Below are 10,116 nucleotides of genomic sequence, written 5' to 3' on the forward strand. Positions count from 1 at the left end.
CTTTCACCTCGGTGGGGGGCTTGGGTTCAAGCCCACCTCTCGAGAGATGGAGGTCCCCACTGACTGTGTGAAATGAGTTTCGTCAGTCTCAGCCCATTGTTATTGGCAATGGGACCAAACTGGCAGCCTCGCTCAGAGAGGCAACAGGAGGGCTGGTGTGGGCGATGGGGAACTAACAGAATGGGAGAGGGGAATCTTCTGAGACTGGGTGGAGTGGAGGGAGTGATTGATGAGAGCCTGAAATGGGAAGGCTTTCCGTTCACATCCCTCACCTTGATGAGCAATGGTTTTAATTTTTATAAAGTGTTTGAAATATCTCCTTTTGCTTTATGAGCCGCTACAAGTGAATCATTTCCCTTTGCTTCATAAGTGCTGGTGGGCTTCAGAATTTCCCTCGCTTTACGCTGCTCCTCGTGGGGGTGCCCACAGCTTCTGCCCCCAGTCGCAATGTTTAAATGAGGCTGAGCGGGGCTGGGTTGGGGGCCGAGAGGAAAGAAAGAACTTGCATTTCTATAGCGCCTTTCACAGCCTCAGGCCGTCCCAAAGCGTGAAGTGTAGGCACTGGTGTAATGTAGTTAACACGGCAGCCAATCTGTGCACAGCAAGCTCCCATAGCAAGTGGTAAAGTGCTTTGGGACGTCCTGAGGTTGTGAAAGGCGCTATAGAAATGTAAGTCTCTCTGTGACTTTAATGTTGCCTTGTATTAACTGAATGTGTTGATGCCAGTGTGGAGTGTGGAAAGGAGCCAATCTGTACCTGACATACATGAGTGTGCGATGTACTGTATATGAAGCAGAAGCATTTAATTCAACTAATAAATGAATGTACAGCCACACGGGCAGAGCAGGCCCAAGAATGTGTAATGCTGCCAGAGAGTCATAGGAGGAAAAATTCAGTATCGCCCCGTTTGGGGCGCCATTATTGGCGGTGCGTAAAATTTAGCGCCTGGCACTAATTATCGCCTCCAACTGCAAATTTGGCTTTTATCGCCCCTGGCGTTGATTGAAACATAGAAACATAGAAAATAGGAGCAGGAGTAGGCCATTTGGCCCTTCAAGCCTGCTTCGCCATTCAATGACATCATGGCTGATCATTCAAATTCAGTACCCTGTCCCTGCCTTCTCCCCATATCCCTTGATCCCTTTAACCTTAAGAAATATATCCAACTCTTTCTTGAATATATTTAATGAACTGGTCTCCACCGCCCTCTGTGGTAGAGAATTCCACAGGTTCACCACTCTCTGGGTGAAGAAGTTCCTCCTCATTTCAGTCCTAAATGGAATTACCCCTTATCCTTAGACTATGACCCCTGGCTCTGGACTCCCCGGCCATCGGGAACATCCTTCCTGCATCTAGTCTGTCCAGGCCTGACAGAATTTGATAGGTTTCGATGAGGTCCCCTCTCAATCTTCTAAACTCCAGTGAGTATAAGCCCAATCGACACAATCTCTCCTCATACGTCATTCCTACCAACCCAGGTATCAGCCTGCTGAATCTTCGCTGCACTCCTTCCATGGCAAGAACGTCCTTCCTCAGGTAAGGCGACCAAAACTGCGCACAATATTCAAGGTGCGGTCTCACCAAGGCCCTGTACAACTGTAGCAAGACATCCTTGTTCCTGTACTCGAACCCTCTTGCTACCAAGGCCAACATACCATTTGCCTTCTTAACCGCCTGCTGCACCTGCATGCTTACCTTCAGTGACTGGTGCACAAGAACACCCAGGTCTCTTTGCACTCAAGATTGACTCTCCCCTTTAAGAACTGGCTGGCGCCAGTATGTCTGTGTTCCATTGCTGACTGACATCACATGAGCTTTGCCAGCGCTCTGAGTTAGCACCTCGCTCCTCGGCCTTTGCACTTCCCCTTCTCCCAATCTATTACCATTCAAATAATAATCTGCCTTCCTGTTTTTGCCACCAAAGTGGATAACCTCACATTTATCCACATTATAGTGCATTTGCCATGTTTCTGCCCAATCACCCAACCTGTCCAAATCGTACTGGAGTTTCACGACATCCTCCTCACAGCATACCCTCCCACCCAGCTTTGTGTCATCTGCATCAGGCTAAATCAGGCCGAGGAGCGAGGTGCTAACTCAGAGCGCTGGCAAAGCTCATGTGATGTCAGTCAGCAATGGAACACAGACATACTGGCGCCAGCCAGTTCTTAAAGGGGAGAGTCAATCTTGATCTCCATCCACACCCTACTCATTGCAGCCTTGAATCTCGGCCTGGAGAGACCTGTACATCAAATCTGCTGGAAAGAACAATGGAGAGGCCGAGGGAAAGAGCTCAGAGTGCAGCCCCCATAGTCTCTTCTAAATCGATACAAGGAAGGTCAAATCAAAATGAACCTGCAAAGTGCTGCTCAGTACCCAAAACTCCTTCACACAGCATTGAATCTCTCCAGAAGTCTCTCTCTCTCTCAGAATGCGTGGTGCAAAAATGTAACCAACAAAATAAGGCAGGAAGCGGTTGCCTTTAAATAGCGCTCCACCACTCCCTTCCTGACTGCAAAACGCTCCCCTCAACCTGTCGTTGCTAGTGGCAGGCGGTAAGGCAGGGGGCGCCACTCAATATCCGGTCCGGGGCGCTACCAGGGCGTTGCACACTCGACTGACGTCACGATCTGCCGGCGCAGGAGATCCTGGCGGTAGTGTTTAGCGCCGCCGCAAAATGTCTAGTTAATTTCGTGAGCGGCGCAAACATCACCTTGCACGGGCGCTAGGTGCTTTGCGCCACATTAACGCCATCTTAAGGCGCTAATGGGAGGCGCATTCCAACTGAATTGTTCCCCCATAGAGTTATACAACACAGAAAGAGGCCCTTTTGCCCATCGTGTGCACTTCATCCATAGCCTTGTATGCCATGGTGTTTCAAGTGCCCTGTGCCACAATCCGAGATGAACTCTCTCTATTCTAGTCTGAATAAACATTTCTCTCATATACAACAAAGGGATCTTTCATTCCATCAAAACTTGGTGACCCGGGGGAAGGGAGGGTCACAGTGGGTACAGGATGTTATTTGGCCAATGTTTTTCATTCCTCCCAAGAGTCTGGGCTGTAATGCCCCCCATGGTTAAACAGCCAGTGGTCACTCACTGTCGAGGTTCACACGGGAATGTTCGCCCCAGGCAAGATACTGGAGAACAGCCCAGTGCCTGTGGAGCCAGCCATACCCCAGTGTGAGGCACAGCACAGGGGGGCACGTGAGGAGAAGGGGGCAAATCAGCTGATCTGACCGGAAAATCCAATGGGCAGTGACAGAATAGAAAGGTGTTGATTGCAGGCCTCCTTTTGAAAGCTGGGTGATACTAACCTCGATTCTGCAGGATGGGAACCATCAGTAACCAGACTCTGTTACAGTCACCACCAGCACACCTCAGCTGGAGACAGGACGGGCCAGGGAAAGACAGGCAGGGTCTGCACTCCCACCCACTGCCCAGCCACACCCTGCTGGGACCCGCAATCACCAGCCAGAGCTGGCTCAGCCCTGAGGGCGCTCGCTGTGGAATAGCCTGCTGCCCTTCACCGTCTGGGCTCACGTTCAAGAGAAGAGGGGAGACGGGGCAGGGGAGAGAGGGGAGAAGGGGTGGGAAGAGAAGAGATGGGGGTGGGGAAGAGGGGAGATAGAGGGTGGGGAAGAGGGGAGATGGAGGGTGGGTGAAGTGGGGAGATGGGGCTGGGGAAGAGGGGAGATGGAGGGTAGGGAAGAGGGGAGATGGAGGGTGGGGGAGAGTGGAGATGGAGGATGGGGAAGAGGGGAGATGGAGGGTGGGTGAAGTGGGGAGATGGGGCTGGGGAAGAGGGGAGATGGAGGGTGGGAGAGAGGGGAGATGGAGGGGAAGAGGGGAGATGGGGGTGGGGAAAAGGGGAGATGGGGTGTGGAAGAGGGGAGATGGAGGGTGGGGAAGAGGGGAGATGGAGTGTAGGGAAGAGGGGAGATGGAGGATGGGGAAGAGGGGAGATGGAGGGTGGGGGAGAGAGGAGATGGAGGATGGGGAAGAGGGGAGATGGAGGATGGGGAAGAGGGGAGATGGAGGGTGGGGAAGAGGGGAGATGGAGTGTAGGGAAGAGGGGAGATGGAGGGTGGGGGAGAGAAGAGATGGAGGGTGGGGAAGAGGGGAGATGGAGTGTAGGGAAGAGGGGAGATGGAGGGTGGGGGAGAGAGGAGATGGAGGATGGGGAAGAGGGGAGATGGAGGGTGGGGAAGTGGGGAGATGGATGATGGGGAGAGAGGGGAGATGGAGTGTAGGGAAGAGGGGAGATGGAGGGTGGGGGAGAGAGGAGATGGAGGATGGGGAAGAGGGGAGATGGAGGATGGGGACGAGGGGAGATGGAGGGTGGGGAAGAGGGGAGATGGGGTGTGAGGAAGAGGGGAGATGGAGGGTGGAGAAGAGGGGAGATGGAGTGTGAGGAAGAGGGGAGATGGATGGTGGGGGAAGAGGGGAGATGGAGGGTGGGGGAAGAGGGGAGATGGAGGGTGGGGGAGTGGGGAGATAGAGAGGAAGAAGGGGGAAGAGGGGAGGAGGGAAAGGAGGTGGAACATATGGATGTAAAACCTTTTTAGAAAATAGAAAAGCTGATATATGCAAATCAGATCTGGAAACTTAAGAAGAAACTAAACGGAACTCCAAACAAATCATTTGTGAAAAAGCCGTGTAATAAAATGTGGGGGAAATCCAAGAATATAAACTTTATTCTTTGGTCCTACACTGTGTTCTGGGCCTCAATGTCTCCCAAGTCTCGGCTGTGTTCCCTGTATTTAAAGTGTAAACTCCATCTAATCAGAGGCCGGTAAATACAGCCGGCTGCTGGAGACGGGAAGATGCAACAAGCAATGAAAGGTGTTGTGGGCGAGTATTGTCCGCACAGTCAGACATATTCCAGAGATAAAGGTGCCAGGCTTCAGATTGAAAGGCTGGCAGCCTTTGAGAAGCGATATGTCAGCGCTCTGTCACTGCCCACACTCAGCAGCTGCTGACCCAGGCTCTCCTGGTCTACACACAGCAGTTTGTCAACAACCAATAGTTTTTGTGATTTGACACCCAATCCTGAGCCGGTGTTTCTGTAACATTGCCCGGCGCCGAGCGAGCGAGAGGGAGGGTGGGAGGGAGACAGACCCGGCTCCTGTATTGGCACCGTGTGGCTCAGCAGCCCAGTACAGAATGGCCGGAGGGGACTGAGGATTATACACAGCTCAGGCCAGCTTCTAAAGCTGTTGCCCCACAGCTGGGGGGGCGGGGGTGACCGTCACGGTGGAAGCAGATTCAATAGTAACTTTCAAAAGGGAATTGGATATATACTTGCAGGGAGAAAGTCGCAGGGCTATGAGGCACGGGCAGGGGAGTGGGACTCATTGGAGAGTTCTTTCAAAGAGCCGGCACAGGCTGAATGGCCTCCTTCTGTGCTGTCTGATTCTATGAACCTCTATTGATCAGGACCCGGGCTAAGGCTCCCCTCACAGCCAGCAGGGTAAGGAGACCTTTACCCCACCAGGCCCAGAGCCGGGAGGGCAATGTGCCAACACATAGCACCCATCAACACCGACCCTCCTCTGATACACTTACAAACTGGCCCACTTCACTTTGGAAAAGGAACCAGGAGGAGGCAGAAGCCTCGAGTCTTGTTAGTCCGGTGAAGGGAATGAATCAATAATCCAGACAGCTCTCTCCCTCCCATGGGGTTTCGAAAGCAGCTCCAACACAGAGCTGGGCAGTGAACACACAGGGACAAGCTGCCAATTTAGTGCGCACTAGACCAGATACCCTGCCGAGCGTTACAGGATTTTCAAGAATGACACAGAATCTACAGCCCAGAAACAGGCCATTCGGCCCGACTGGTCCATGCCGGTGTTTCTGCTCCACACGAGTCTCCTCCCACCCCTCTCCATCTCACCCCATCAGCCTATCCTTCTATTCCTTTCACCCTCATGGGCTTATCGAGCTTTCCCCGAAATACATTTATTAATGACGCTAATCTGCAACAGTGGAGCAGTTTACCACCACTTACACCATGAGATTTGTGTTCTGGACTCGCTCTCTCAGGTTATTTACATAGAAAAACAAGACACCAACAAGTTAGCGAGAACTAAAAAGAGAAAATACTGGAAATACTCAGCAGGCCAGGCAGCATCTGTGGAGAGAGAAACAGAGTGAAGGTTTCAGGAGGGTGACCTTTGGTCAGAAGTTAGCGAGTAGTTTGTTTTTTCACCGCCCAGTGTTTGTGGACTGAACTCTTGTGTGAGCCTCACCTCTCGCCCAAGCCAAGAACCCAGAGCCACAACAGGCAACGTAGAGGAGCAGGAGAGCTGGCACAGATACCCAGCAGAGAATTACAGCCACAAAGGACAACCCGAGTCACTGGGAGGAGAGTTATAGGAACATTAGGAACAGGAGCAGGCCATTCAGCCCCTCGAGCCTGTTCTGCTATTCCAGGAGATCATGGCTGATCTTCAGTTTGAACACTGGCTGACACAAGCAAAGCGAGAAATGACCACATCATCGGAACAAAGTGTTACAGTTTATTAGACAGCAAAGTACTGGGGCTGTTGTCAATTCTGGATAAATTATTACTGGGAAAAACACAGCTCACCGTCCCAGTGCTCTGTGACTGTGCTTTCTTTTGGTCTCATTGTGATAATACTGCATAAATATATCATAAAAAGACAGCATAAAAAGACAGCATAGGAAACCGAACGGGACTCAAATAGCTCGGGTATCACCACAAATATACATTCAGAACTCTCCAAAATTGTAGGTCTACAAAAATAAAGGTGAAGCAGGCAGGCAAAGCAGGAGAGTCAAGCAAGAACAGGGTCCTTCTGCCTGGGTGGTTTCCCAGGAAGCCTCTCGGCAATAAGTGGAGTTGGAGGAACCACAGACTGTCACCATGTTCATGGGATGGCAGAGAATTCCTACCGGAGAGAGGCAGCGGGTCCAAGAACCACCAAAGAGCAGCGGACAACTGGCTGCTTGGTCGACCTTATCTCAGCTGCTTTGGGCCGTCCATGGCAATTTAACACCAGGTGATTTTGTCAGAAACTGGCAGTAGATTCTGATATGGTCGTCAGTCAGTCAACCATTGATCTCATGGGAAGGGACATGAGATAGAGGCACCAAAAAGAGGGGAGGAGAGGGGAGGGGAGGAGAGGGGAGGGGAGGGGAGGAGAGGGGAGGAGAGGAGAGGAGAGGAGAGGAGAGGGGAGGAGAGGAGAGGAAAGGGAGAGGGGAGAGGGGAGGAGAGGGGGAGAGAGGAGAGGGGAGGGGAGGAGAGGAGAGGAGAGGAGAGGAAAGGGGGAGAGAGCAGAGGGGAGGGAAGGGGGGAAGGGGAGGAGAGGGGAGGAGAGGGGAGGGGAAGGGAGGAGAGGAGAGGGGAGGAGAGGAGAGGAGAGGGGAGGAGAGGGGAGAGAGGAAAGGGGAGGGGAGGAGAGGGGAGGGGAGGGGTGGAGAGTGGAGGAGAGGGGGAGGGTAGGGGAGGAGAGGGGAGGGGAGGAGAGGGAGGAGAGGGGAGGGGAGGGGATGGGAGTAGAGGGGAGGGGAGGGGAGGAGAGGGGAGGGGAGGAGAGGGGAGGAGAGAGGAGGGGAGGGGAGGAGAGGGGAGGGGAGGGGAGGGGAGGGGAGGAGAGTGGAGGAGAGGAGAGGAGAGGGGAGGAGAGGAGCGGAGAGGGAAGTGGCGGAGAGGAGAGGGGAGAGAGAGGAGAGGGCTGAGAGAGAGGGGGAGAGGAGAGGGGAGAGGGAGGAGACAGGGAAGAGGGGAATGGAGGGGAGGGGAGGGAGCAGAGGGGAGGGAGCAGATCGGGATCTGCTTAAACCACCTTACACTGGTCCTTTCCGCGTGATAGAGCAGGGAGACAAATCTTTTTCGGTCGATATCGGTGGTAAACCGGACCACATTTCGGTTGACCGGTTGAAGCCGGCTCACTTGGACCTTGACCGCCCAGTCGAGATCACACAACCTCCAAAATGTGGCCAACCGCCCACGGTCGCCGTGCCAGATCAAACGCAACCGCCTGCCAGCTCGCCCTCCGTCCATCAGCTTCCACTTCAAGGCTACAGAAGTCGATCTGACAGGCTTGTCAGGCCTACTCGCCATTTTACTTTTGCTGTTAAAGACAATTCTGGGGGGGCGCATGTGGCGGAGCCACTAAGGGACTCCGATCAGTTGTATATAATTCCCTTTAATAATATGTTAGCTACAGCCTGAGTCTGTATCTTTGTTTTCACTGTTTGCATGTACAGAGCACGATCACTTTAATAGCGCGGGTAAACGCGATGACATCACGCCGTTCATCACGTGATTCCCCACCGGCGGGAAAAATGTGATGACGTCATGCCATCAGCCATGGGACCGCCCAAGCAGTCCTCGTGGAGCCTCCGATCTGACTAGACCTATATTCGATGTTCTCCTGTAGTGATCTGTTAAACTCTCTTAGTTTTCATTAAACCTCGTTTATTTGATCGCCTGAGTGGACATTAGTCTTTTGGATAGGAACTAGACATTCCTACATTGGTGACCCCGACTTTTGCGAACGGTTTTCGCAGAAGTTACTGAACATGGAATCGAACGCCGTTTCTTTGAAGCTACCACAGTTCTGGGAGCAACAGCCAGCCACGTGGTTCATCCAGGCTGAAGCCCAGTTCGCCATCAGGAACATTGCTGCGGATCAGACCCGTTACTATTACGTGGTCTCCGCCCTCGAGAGCGCCACAGCCTCGCGGATCGTCAGCCTGCTTGGTAATCTACCAGAAGATCGCAAGTATGAAACGATAAAGGCGCGGTTGTTACAGGTCTTTGGGCTCACAAAGTCGGAGCGCGACCGCCGGCTGCTCGCTATGCCCGGCCTCGGGGACTCCAAGCCATCCGAGCTCATGAGCCAAATGCTCACGCTCCTGGGTTCCGAACTGGAATGCTTCCTCTTCAGGGAGCTATTCCTCAGCCAGCTACCAGAGCAAGTTCAGGCTGCCCTAGCCAGGTCGGAAGTCACAGACTGCGCAGAGCTGGCTGCCGAAGCGGACAAGATCTTCGCCGTGACACAGCTGTACTGCGCTGCCACGAGGCGCCCATCCCCCACAGACGCTGCTCCAGCCCCTCAACCTGCGGGGTTGTGCTTCTATCACGCCCGTTTTGGTGCAAAAGCAAGATGCTGCCGCCCTCCCTGCAGCTTTTCGCTCAAAAAAAACCAGCAGCCACCCTGTCGAAAGAGAACCGGTTATAACGAGCGCCCCGCGGCTGCGATGGCAATCGGTAATTCGGGGAAACTCCTCTTCATCACCGACTCCCTATCTGGTCGACGTTTCCTCTGCGACACCGGGGTGCAGTGTAGCATCCTACCCGCGTCAAATCTTGATCTACAAGCCGGGGGGGCACGGCCCCTCTCTCCAGGCGGCTAATGGCGGGGCCATTCGGACCTTCGGAAGACGGCGGGTCCAGGTGTGCATCGGCGGCCAGCGGTTTTACTGGGATTTCATCACGGCCAAAGTCTCTCAAGCCATCCTCGGGGCGGATTTTGTGTGCGCCAACGGCCTCCTGGTGGATGTACGGCACCGCCGGTTGATCAATGCGGCCACTTTTCACTCCATCCCGTGCCACCACGGTAACACCATGTTGCGCACTGTCTCCTGTGCGTTCCCACCTCCGGATGACTTCACTCGCCTCCCCGGAGATTTCCCAGACCTGACCAGACCCACTTTCTCTTCCACGGCCACGAAACATGGTGTTGAACATCACATCACCACTACTGGCTCCCCGGTCTACACACGGGCCCGGCGCCTCGAACCTGCCAAGCTCGCGGCTGCGAAAGCGGAGTTCGACATGATGGAGTGGCTAGGGATTATTCGCTGGTCGAATAGTCCCTGGTCTTCGCCTCTCCACATTGTTCCGAAACCTGGCGGCAGATGGCAGCCTTGCGGCGACTACCGATGCCTGAACAACGCCACTACTCCTGATCGGTACCCGATCCCTCATATTCAGGATTTCTTGGCCCATTTGGCGGGAAATACCATTTTTTCAAAAGTCGACCTTGTCCGTGGCTACCACCAGGTCCCCGTACACCCGCAAGACGTCCCGAAAACTGCAGTCATCACCCCATTTGGCCTGTTTGAATTTCTGCGGATT

The sequence above is a fragment of the Somniosus microcephalus genome, chromosome 31 (assembly GCF_052327205.1).
Source record: "Somniosus microcephalus isolate GS21.2 chromosome 31, FLI_Smic_1.0, whole genome shotgun sequence".
Classification (NCBI taxonomy): domain Eukaryota; kingdom Metazoa; phylum Chordata; class Chondrichthyes; order Squaliformes; family Somniosidae; genus Somniosus; species Somniosus microcephalus.